The 12,029-nt window shown below is 51.4% G+C and overlaps 1 protein-coding gene across 2 annotated transcripts in view; it reads right to left on the bottom strand.

Moving 5' to 3' along the window:
• Zbtb7c (zinc finger and BTB domain containing 7C) overlaps positions 1 to 12,029 on the bottom strand; it is a 336,245-nt gene that overhangs the window by 132,630 nt on the left and 191,586 nt on the right. Inside the window, exon 3 of one of the 2 annotated variants that reach the window (XM_028871953.2) lies at positions 1,145 to 1,206. The gene's annotated coding sequence lies outside the window, so the exon portion shown is untranslated. Of the gene's footprint in view, positions 1 to 1,144; positions 1,536 to 12,029 lie in introns of those variants that run through there. The other variant, XM_028871954.2, reaches the window with a different exon arrangement.

Raw genomic sequence — 12,029 nt, 5'->3', positions numbered from 1 at the left:
AGACAGAGATTTCAGTTGTCCCTCAGCCTGGGCACCAGTGGCTCTCCAGGAGGACAATTGCGATCTTGGTGACAGTCCACTTAAAGCCTAGTGTGTCCCTAGTGCGGGCTTCATGGGTGGTAGCGTCCCTTAGTTGCAGCTGTCTACCGATGGCTCTGTGTGTATTTGAGAGACACGTTCTGAGGCCTAGGGGAGATCTCAAACACAGGTTTCCTGTATCTATCCGGTGTTAATATGTGCTGATCTCAAGGTCAGTCTCAAGTTTGGTTAAAAAAAAAAAATCCACACAGTTATCTGCACATAATGAAGAGCAGACAAACTGGGCGAAATTGACTTTTATTTACACAGGAGAGGGATACTTTGCTGCACCCTGGTTCTTCAAATCTAGACCCTTCACGGAGCCGTTCTGGGCCCTCAGCACCTTGTCCAGCCTCAGCAACCTCTCCTCCACCCATCAGACCCCTCTCCTCCACCCATCAGACCCCTCTCCTGTGCTGACCTTCACAAAGGCCTCAGTGTGTTCCCTGGTGAGGCCTCTGCTCTGCCTCCCTCCCTCCCTCCCTCTCTCCCTCCTTCCCCTACAGCCCAGATTAAGTCTGTCGTTCCCCAGAGGGTTCTCCCTGACCACTCCCCATCACTGGAGTCTCTTTCTGTGCCATGGGAGCCAGAGCAGGTCCATGTGCCCTTCTAGAAGGTTCTTTGTCTCCCGCATCTCTTCCCACACGGATGACAGGATTAGTTTGACTCACTGCTCTGGGCTGAGCACACTGTTCTGCGGTGTGTGAAAGAATTGTTCCAACAGGGACACCCTAACAGCAAACTTAGAACAGGGCAGACCCAGCCTCTCGGCGTGGCGGGGTAGTCTCGCACTGCCCACTCACAGATCCACAGCCACGGAGTTCTGTCTGGGGAGCCCCCCAGGGGTGTTCTCTACTTAGAGGGCAGAGCAGGGTTCAGGGCATCCTCTTTCAACTTGATGCCTTATGTGCTTGGGACCAGCCCTGCCCAGTGAGAGGGACCTTCCAGAAGAATCCAAAGTCAATTCCACCCAGGTCGCACAGTTCCTGCCCTTAGCAGGGAAACTGCCCAATTCCCAGAAACATTGTCAAAAGCACAAAACTCAGCAAGCAAAATTCATACTCACAGGCACCGACTCCTTAGGCTTCAATCTCAGGCCACCGGTTTTCCTGCAAACCTGCTCATTTCCTGCAAAGAGAGGGACAGGCAGGGAGAAGCGCATTAGCATCTGCTCTGGGTATCCTTCAAGCTTTCCTGGCTGGCCTCGGGCTCCACACCTTCTCCACACGTTCCTTCCTGCAGCACTCCCCTCCCCTCCCTGGGAACACCATGTTCTGTTGGGTGGGCGCCCCCACTCTTGCAGGCCTGTAGGCTCTGCCCACGCCGCCGCCTCCCGCTCCCGGCGCCCTGCCAGTCTCCGATTGACCACTGCCTCCAATTCCCTGAAGGCACTGGGCTTCTTCCCACTCCGGAGCCAGCGAGGCCTCCACTTCTGTAGCATGGGGTTGCCTAGCAACGGTGCGCACGGGCTCAGAAGGCCCTCCTAAATTGGACCTCACAGCACAGGGCATCGCCTTGTACAGCTGCCTGCATCTTAACAATCTGCCTCTGAATAATAACACAATGGTAATTGCATTCATGGACCCCAAACTACATTTAAATAATGTTCAAGAGCTGACACAAACCAACAAAGGCCAGAAAATGCATCGGGGAGGTTGACTGCGAGGCCACGCAGGGACGCGCCGCTGCGGGAGGGAGTTGACACCAAAGACTTGAGTTAATGACAACGCTAACCTGAACTGTGAATTCTCCTGCCTTGTGCCCGAGCATGTCACTGCTGTAATGCGCTGTAATGTAAGTTTGGGCCATTAATGCGAGGAGGTAGGGATGCCTCAAGACAGGGTGCCCTCTGGTTCTGCTGACTTGTACCTCAATTTTGGGGGGGGGAACAGGGGAGGGAAGATTTCAGAGGAAAAGAAGCTTGAAAGTGAATTTTCTTGGATTTTTCAAACATGGCTAAATACCTTCTCTCTCTCTCTCTCTGTTTTTTTTTTTTTTTTTTTTTTTTTTTTTTGAAACGCCCTGTTTAGCCTGGAACTCACTATGCAGGTCAGGCTGGTCTCAAACTCCTGGGTACACTTCCTGCCCCTGCCTCTGAGGTGCTGGGACTAGACCATGTCACACTTAAATACATTTCAGAAGGTAAAGGAAGAACTTGGTAACGCAGAGAAGGAGACAAATGCCACATAACTGATGTGTCTCAGGATGAGAAGAGAAGGCCCTTTGGAGTCACAGCCATGGCTCAGGTTGATCGTTTGAATGCCTGAAGGGACAAGGCACTCAGATTTGTGCGCCACGTTCGAAACAGACTCATTCCCAATAGCCAAAGATAGAGGCAACCCAAGTCACATTCACTGAGTGAATAATAAAATGTGGAAGGTATAGTCATATGGAGAATATCATTCACCCCTCAAAAAGAAAGGAATTCTGATACATCTATACTGTGCAAAAACCTCGAGGCCAGTCACAGAAAGACCATTTCTGTATAATTCCCTTTACTTGACAAGTCCATTTGTTGAGACAAAAAGTATGGTGGGGGGGAGGGGAGCAGAGGGGGGTTGGCAGGAGTGGCCGAGCTGGCGGGGTGGGGGGGGTGGGGGGGTGGGGGGGTTATGAGCACAGAGTCCCAGGTAAGGAAGAGGAGAGAGCTCTGATGGGGATGAGTACACAGCAATGTGACACACTTAATGCCATTGAACTGCACACTCAAAAGTGGCTAAAATGGTAAATACTACACACACACACACACACACACACACACACACACACACATTTTGTTTCAATTTTGGAAAATCCATCTGCAACACTGGTGCAAAGCTCATGAGGTTCTTCAGCGTTTGAGTCAATCTTCATCTTGGAAATCAGAGTGGCCCAAGTCACTCTCAAGCTTGAACAGGGTAGTGGTGGCCACACTGCTCAGGGCAGCTGACAGGCATGGGCCTGTGCCATGAGGCTGCACACAGGGCCGCCGACATGCTGAGAGGCAGAGTCCTTCTGCGCATCTGCATACGGCATCTGTGTCCCTCTGAGGGAGTGGTTCTCAACCTGTGGGTCGTGACCCTTTTGGGAGTGGAATGACCTTTTCACAGGGGTCACCTAAGACCGTTGGAATACATGGACATTTACATTATGATTCATAATGGTAGCAAAAATACAGTTATGAAGTAACAATGAAAATAATTTTATGGTTGGGGGGTCACCACAACATGAGGAACTGTATTAAAGGGTTGCAGCATTAAGAAGGTTGAGAACCACTTCCCTAAAGACAGGGTTCCAGTGCATTTCCCCTTTGCCTGCCCTCTGTGCCTCGGCCCACTCTTCTGGGCTCACATCAAATCCCACGTCCCTCAGGAGTCTTCCAGACTGCAGACCCCTCCGGTGTTGCTCTTTGCTGCAGCCTGCACTGACTCCATTAGTCTTGCTCTGCATTCTAGTCTGAGTGGTGCCCCTCCCAGTGAAGCCCTGGATGAAGGACAAGGACCTGCGCCTGCCTCAGGACCACACGTCCGGTTCCAAGAGCTCCTGGGCTCCTCTGCCTCCTTTGGAGGGGATGCCTGGCATGAAGCAGGTCTGCAGGCTGTGCTGGGCAGCCCTGAAACTCAGGACTCCAGGTAGAAGCCGCCAGCAGCTGCCGCCAGTGGCTGGAAGGTGCCTCTCCACAGGCAGCCCGCAGTTGAGTATTTACAGGTCTGATTAATTTGGAAGGGTCATTACAGTGAATGGCTTCTCCAGGCAAGAATGAATAAACAGCATAGGTAATTTTTTTCAGTGTCCTAGATTTTTTTTTTCTTGGAATGTGCTACAAGCCTTAAAACAGAGTGTTAGAGGAAAAAAAAAAAAAAAGAAGGAAGAAGGAGGAGGAGGGGATTCTAAGGAGAGATGGGAGGAAACCGACCACTGCTCTGGACAAGCTTTCTCTGTCTCCCTGTCGATTAATGGGGCAGGATCTAGAAGATGCTTCCAACTCAAACAGATAATAAAATTATGGCTGGAGATGAGAATGAGGAAGGTGGCTAGTAACCTTCCAAGCTACACATTCTACCCCACCATTGCCCTAGTGCTAGACACCACTATCTGGGGACAAGGTGCCAGCCAATGTCCCCCTTCGGACAAGACAAGGTTTGCAGTCATTTCACTGTCTTCCCGGACACTGACCCTGGTGCTTTCAAACTTATGACCTCGCTTCTCCTGGCTCTCATTTGATCATTAAAGTCGTCCAGACTAATGACTTGTTTTCCTGAATCTCCAGGAATGGCTGGAAACAGGCCAAAGGGCATCGTCTAGGCTCCAGCCCTCCAGCCCTTGGCTCTGTGACCAGTGGCCCTGTCTGTCAAGGCTGGCTGCGGCAGAACTGATGCTCAGCCTCTCCCAGACAGGCCAGACTCAGTGGAAGTGCTGTCCACAGAGCAGAGAGCTCTGGCTCCAGTCTGCCAACCCAGGGAGAGATAGACGGGGCTGATGACCGTGGTTTTCTCTCATGGCTGTTTCCTGCTCATTGTAATCGCTTCCCTCTGTCTTGGCGCAGACAGACAAGGGAAGGATGGGAAGCCTGTGTCTGTCGCAAACACACAGGTTGCTACTTCTGGAACACTCGTGGCTTTCAGTGGCAGTAAGATGAACTGTAAATTAAAACGAGATGAATCGTGGCGTTAACGCTGATGTGAACAATTTCCCTTAGCTAACATTTGGATGATGCTCTGTGGTTTAGTCTGGTCCCGCGCACCTTCCATGCAGGTGAGTTAGGGATGCAGCCACAAGAAGGCAGGTTCTAGCCACACCTCTCAGAAAGCTTCCAGACAAGAAGGGAGCGGAGTCCTAAGCCTTGCTTAGAACCTTCCAGATAATGAGTGCTGGCCCAGCTTCGTGCCATGACCTTTGACTCATTGGCCCTTTCCAAAAGAAACAAGATGTGCTTTTCCAGGGCTGGGCATGGTGCAGAGCCCCCTGAAGACACAGCCTGGGCCCCCACCCTTTAGCCTGTCCTGAAGACCCCTGTCCTGGGAAGACTGTGTGGAGTCTGGGGGGGTCAGCCAGTGCAAATTTCTGCATCCTTAAGGAAATGGCAGAACACAGACAATTGGCATGCAACACAAAATTGGTATTGTTTTTGGAGTTGCTGTTGGATTTGTTTTTTTCCAGAGGAGAGATATCCATGCTCAGAGGAGTCTGGCAAATCCCCCCACTCAGCTCCTAAAAGCCCCTCAGCACAGAGAGGACAAATGCTCCAAGTCACACTGAAGACCAGACCAGAGCTCCATTCACAAGCTCACCACCACAGACTTGGGTGGTGAGTTCAAATTCAAGCCATGTTCTGCTGATTTTCCCCTCCTGTGACAAGCATTAGCAGTCGATCAGCAGGGACAAGCGTGCCTTTGGTGTTGGAAGGTGCATAATACAGGCACACACCATTTAGGAACAAGTGTGGAGTGCCAGAGGCCACAGAAGTTCTCTCAGACAACTGTCCCTGTAGCAGGGTGTGCAGCTCCAGAAGCTGTGACATCTTACGGTTTAGACTAGCCATCTGTGTGACCTTGGGTAAGTTACTTAACCTCTCGGTGCATTAGACTTTCAGTAGCCACTCCCATAGTTCCCGCATAGGCGAGATCAGCAGCCAAGGTCTCAGGCCCCCACCACATGAGCTGGAAATGTGCACCGGCATAAAGACCTGCATGCCAATGTTTCTTTATACTGAAGACGCCCACACATTCTTCAGGAAGCAGATGGGTAGATATGTAGCCAGTCCAGACAGCAGACTCATATCTGCTGGTGAGAAATGAGCTATCAGCTGTGAGGAGACAAGGAAGCAGCTGAGAGGCATAAAGGAGCCTCCTAACCAGAAGGCAACTGCGCTGCATTCTGGGAAAGGGAGCAAACCCAAAGGTCATGGTGACTAGGGACTGGGGCAGGGAGGGAGGGACACAGCGGGTACAGAGGGTTTCAGGGACAGCAAGACCTTTTCTATATGTTCATATTTGCCAAAACCCACGGAACAAACGCACCAAGAGGGTCACTACTGGGAGCTCACGAGCCCAGTGGATGGCGGTTTGAAAGCCCTGGCATCTCTGTTCACCATATTAACTCTGGGAAGCTGGGTGAGAAGTGAAGAGAAAGAGGCTGATTGGTTGCCCTCTGGGCTTCACCTCAAAATTTCCATACATGGGGGCCTCGGATAAGCCCCCAAGTGGCTGTAGAGGGACCGCCGGGGTCTAAGCCATCCCACATAGCCCACGTGGCATGAGGCTGGTTTGGTTCCTTCTGAATCACTGAGAGTGGTGTGTGGTGGAGAGGGGCTGGGCATGGCCCTCTCAGGCCACCGAGTCCTCCTTCTATCCGTGCTTTGGGTGATGATGGCTCCTTAGAGTCTCAATGACTTTGGCCTAGAATCTTAAAATGGTCCCCCAAAAGGGATAGCTAAACCCAGAGCTAGACCAACAATGGAGCCTGGGCGTGGGAGAGGAGGCAAGGGGCGGGCAGCCTGTTTAAGGAACAAAGGTGTAATCTACGATCCCTGGTCAGGGTGCCCCACCCTGCTTTCTGCTTAGTCATGTACACCACATTTTTTTTTCTGGCCTCGGAGAGGTGTGTCCCTGGACTGAGTAAATCTGAGTCCCAGCAGATGAGGCCTGGGGCTGCTGAGAGAGGGGGGAAAGGCTATTTAGACCCCCCCACACCCCATCGATCCCCGCCAGCAAGCAAGGGACAGTCAGTGTTACTGCACCGAAGGGCAGTTTACGTTTGGGAAAGGAAAAGCGTTTTTTTCTTTGGATACGAAGAAAAGAAGTAACATGCAGCAACGTCGTGCGTCTCCGGGGCCAGCCCATCTCCATGTCTCCCCTGCTGGGTGGGGGGTGAGGAGTACTGGTCACTCAAGCAGCCCAGCAGGCTCTCTGTGTCCAAGTCCAGGTCTCCAGGGAATGCTGTTTATGACCATGACTGTGGGGTCCCCTGGCCGTGGCCCTAGCCCTGCCTGGTCCTGTGGCTGGTTGAATGGCTGAGGTAGGCATCAGGCTGGTGGCAGAGGGTGTGGGGTGGTGGGTGTGGGTGGGGGGTGTGGGGGGTGTGGGGGGTGTGAGGGTTGTGGGGGTGGGGGGTGTAGGATGGGGGTGGGAGGTAGGGAGTGTGGGGGTAAGGGGGTGTCTCATTTCCCAGGGTGTCCTGTTACTCATTCCTCCTATTTTCCAGAAAGTTCTGTCTCCACTTGGTGTCCAGTGTGACAGCCAATCACTCTTCCTCTCAGAGCAAAAGCATCCTTCCAGGTGGAAGGGAAAGCCATGTTTTCTGAACCCTGCACTTTAGGATCCCTCCTAGTGCAGACGAGCCTAGGGCACATGCAGGGTTGAGAGGGCAGGGCTCCTCCAGCCGAGGTGCTGAAGTGTTGCTGGGAGATGGCTGCTTTCAAGTGCCCTCCTCACTGGTCTCCTCAGAACTGGATCCTACCCAACATGCAGTGCAGCTTCAGGATCACATGTGCACACAGCGTGTCACTTCTCAGAGTGCAAGGGGACAGTGGTGAAGGCCATCCAGGTAGCAGGTAAAAGGTGACTGAGCTATGCCAACCATGCATGTGGCCCCCACCAGTACCACCCACCTCTGGGACCTGGAAAAGCTCGGGGCTCTTCCTGGAGCCATTCTCTCCCCCACCCAGGAGATGGTGTGTCAGTGGAAACTATCGTGAGGTCACCAGTACTGTTACCGGCCCAGAAGAAAAACAGCCTGCCTTGGTATACTCCAAAGACTCTTCCTAATACTACCTGAACACATTTCTAGAATATTCCATGAGCACCCCCTGTCTCATGAGCATGGGTTTCTGAACACGTGTGGCCATCTCTTCCACAGATCAAGAGGAAAAGGACTAGCATTTGGCCTCTGGAATGCTTGTTCCTCCTTTCCTGACCCCGAGTTTCTGAGGCAGCAGATGGGCTCTAGAGTAGGGAAGGATGGGGAAGATCCAAATGTGGCAACAATCAGAGATGCAGAGGCGGAAAGAGCCACAGTCAAAACCATGGGTCACCAGGTCTCAGGAGCAGAGGGCACATGGGCTTCCACTCTAAGCAGGCAGAGCCGGGCATCTAGGAAGTCACCACCCCACCGCTGCTAACAGTCTGGGGAAGGATGATGTGGGGCTGGCTTTTGGACCCAAGGAAACCTCTAGGAGAGGCAGAGGAACTGGGCTAGGCTGAAGCCATGCTCTGCTTCCTGCTTCCCTGAGTCTACTTCCAATTCAGCCAGTACTTAGAAGCCTACCCAGCTAAGCACTTGTGGCTCGGAGGAGGTTTACTCATACTAGGCTGAACCCGATGGGTAAAAGCCAGGGGCTGGCTGGTACAGCTGGTCAGTCACCTGAAGCCTCTTAACACCCAGCCCAACAAGGACACCACACAGCCAATAACCGAGCTCTCCAGGTTGATGATGCCTCTTATTAACTTTGTGCCTCCCGGATCACATCATGCCTGCCATCTTTCTTATGTAAGGGACACTCGAACGGTATTGCCTACAGTTTCTGATTTCAGTATTCTATTTTCTAGTGGGATGAAGGATTACATACATATTCTTACAAAGTCACCTGAGAGTGTGCTGGAGTGAAGCTAGGTTGGCGGAGTACCTGCCTAGCATTGCATGAGGGCCGGGTTTCAAGCCTTAGCATCCGGTAAACTGAGCATGGTACTTCACATCTGTAATCCCAGCACTCAGGCGGTACAACGAGGATCAGAACTTCAAAGTCACCCTCAGCTACATAGAAAGGTGGAGGCCAGCCTGGGCTACATGAGAACCAGTCACATGAAAAACAGAAACTAACCCCCCCCCTCAAAAAAATGTGAGTAAAAAGTCTAAGATTTTTTTTTAAACATCTCCCCAAGGTTTCATTATTTTACCTCTAACTCAACGATATATATATATATATTTAAATGACCAGTTTTTTTTTCCATTCTCTTCAAAGCTTCAATTCAGTTTTCACAGAAGCAACTTTTCTTTTCTTTTGCGGCAGTATTTAAGTGATTTGTATACTATTTAATTAAATTGCATAATTACAATAGCAAGTTTCACTGGCATAAACAGGTTTGGGCGCCAGGCCAGCTGTTCCAGGGAGGCCCTGGGCTCAGCTGCTGGGAGCAGACGTGGGCAAGTTTTGGATAGCTGCCTGCCTGATCCGAGTGCTCCTCCAGCTGGAGGTATCAGTCACAGGGAGTGGGGGATGCTGGTAGATCTGGCAAGGTGGTTCTTTGCAGCCAAGATGAAGGTTAATTCTCGGGGGCCTCCTTGTACCTGGGTAATCCTCCTCCCAGCTCCATCTGTGCTTGCTGAGAGGGTACCCCCCCCTCTCCCTGTGCACTCTGCCCAGCCCTGCCTCACTGAAGAACCACCCCCAGGAAGCTGTCTGCCAGGGTCTTTCCAATGAAGTCCATAGCTTCAGTGACAAATGACAGCTCAATGCAGTCCTCTCTTGACCAGTGGGTATCTCTCCCAGAGGACTCTCCACTCACGCCATTCCAGGTATATTCAGAAAGAGGTGGGAGGAAGGGGGTCAGTGAGCCATCTGCAAGTCCTTCAGGCTTGCTGTCTAGATGTCCAGGTTATGTCCAGCATCCACACTTCTCCTAAGATGCTGCTGGGGGCTCCCCGGGGTTTTTAGTTCTTCAGATTCCCAAATCCCTTATCCTGTGGGATACCATGCCTCCTCACCCCCAACAGAGTCATTTTCTTCATATGAGTAGCCCTCCTTAGCTCATGGGTCACACAGTCAGCCAAAATGCCTTCTAACCAGCCCACCAACCAGCTAGTGTTGCCAGGAGCTCGCAGCTCCAGGGAGAGGGAAATGCTCACCAGAACACGTCCACAGTGGACTTGCTGTTTGAAGCCGCCGACCATTTCTCCTCCTTTCCTCTCAGTTAGATCATCGTAATGTCCTTCTCAGTTACTTTGCCTCACGCCCTCGTAGCCAATGTGCGCCAGGGGTGGGTCATGGTTAACTTAAACCAATCAGTTCATCTCAAGTTTATCATGAGATTCAAAGACATGTTTTCTAGGGGCTTCTGGAGAAGAAGCCATCATTGATAATGTGGGAGGGGCCTGCAAGGCCTGGAGCTCTGACAGCCTTTTTGTTATCAGCAGGAGCCCCGAGGACCACACTGAAAAGGCCACAGAAAAAAGGAACTGAAGACTTCATAATTCTGCCTTTGCATTTCTCACCCACCTAAGTCAATAAAATGCCTTCCCCACCCTTACCCCCGTTTTTTTTTTTTTTTTTTTTTTTAGCGACTTAGTTTTTAACATCCAAGTGCATATGAATGCTTTGAAAAATAGAAAGCAACAAAAACTTGATCATGAAAATAGGTAGCCTTTCCTCTAGCTCTCCCTACACTGAGCCCCAATTCCAGAGGTGACCTCTCCTAACTGTTTTAGCTACTTCTTGTGCTCTTGGCTGGACTATTTCTACATAACATAGTGTGTTAGTCAGCTAGGGATGCTATAACAAAATACCACACAACAGTAGCTTGGACAAGAAAAATTTGCCATTGCCAGGGTTTAAACCACAGAGGAGACACGGTACAGGTCACAACATGGTGGGTTCCATTTCTGAGATGTCCCACTGATGTCTCACCCTCCATGTCCCACCGTGGCAGTGTGCCTTCTCTCCATTTTATCCCTATCCTGCCTCCATCAAATAGTTCCTGACTCTGTATCTTCCCCTGTTTTCATGAAATCAGCCACTGATGTTCACAGCAATGCACCCATGCAGGTACCGCTGGTGGGCGAGTCACATGAAGTGTTTCCTTCCTTGGAACACTTACATTTTCTCTAGCATTAACAATGGTTCTATAAGCACCTATTCCTACAGAAGCTGCCCCGAGGCCTGTAAAATCCCTTGGGAATCAGTCAGCTCCTTTGGGATTTTCTGGAGTCGTCCAATCTGTTGTTCCCATCCTTCAAGGCTCAATCTTGTCTAAGCGTTGCTTTGCCTCAGGCACCTTCACCAGGGAATTCTCCGGCAGACCTCCGAACACCAGGTTCTGGTGCTGTTCCCCCAAGCACCACAAAGAAAGTGGCTACAGGAGCCCCACTTGCCATGGTGTATACTCGCTACTGCTCTCTCCATCTCCTTTTGCTCATGAAGGCCAAGTGGTTATCCTGGTGTCCATGGAATCCGGGGCCCTCCTGCCATCTTGGGATGCTGGTTTGCAGGCAGCTTGCACACCATGTGTGACTGGAAGGGCCTTTTGCCCTGAAACCTGGCTTTGTCATGGGCTCTGAGGTGAGGAGGTGAGCGTGTCTGATGACCACATCCTGTTTCCAGTACTCATCTTTCCGGTGTAGCCTTAGGAGGGACTGGTGGGGGCACCCCACTGAGAACACTCTGTCTGCAATGGCTTGCTTCTCCCACTCTCTGCCTGGTCCCTTGGTTTGGAAGTGAACAGTCAGGACAGAGCAGGACAGACAGGTTGAAGGCACTGCCCTCTGGTCTTCTAGGTGCCTCATGGCAGGTCTGCCCAGGCAGTCTGGAAGCCAGGCCCAGGGCCTCTTCTAAAATGTCTTTGATACTTTGCATGTGTGTCTTCCTTCTTCAGGACAGGGCTCCTCCAGCTGGCCATACTGCACTGACCTTTACTCAAGTTTCCTTTTCCTGACTCCACATCGGCACTGTCACGTTCTGACAGAGTCCTTCAGTTCCAACTCGCAAACCTTCCCCGGCAACTTGAACGTCTGCCATTCTGTGTGCATGCCCCTATCATCCGTACACGGTCCTTTAATAACCCTTTTATGACCTCTGGTCTCATTTCACAGCAACGTCATCTTCTGGTATCTCTGGGGAGACCCCCATTGCACTTTGGATATTTTCCTCCCGCCCTGGGTGGTGACTTACCTGTTCGTCGCTTTCTCCTCCCTCCCTGCCTCCATCTCTGCCTCCCATCTTTTTTTGTTTCTTTAACTATCAGGTGGTCCTTGACCTTCAA

Source organism: Peromyscus leucopus, chromosome 19 (assembly GCF_004664715.2).
Source record: "Peromyscus leucopus breed LL Stock chromosome 19, UCI_PerLeu_2.1, whole genome shotgun sequence".
In the NCBI taxonomy this organism is placed as follows: Eukaryota; Metazoa; Chordata; class Mammalia; order Rodentia; family Cricetidae; genus Peromyscus; species Peromyscus leucopus.
This window is presented reverse-complemented; position numbering and strand designations above follow the sequence as displayed.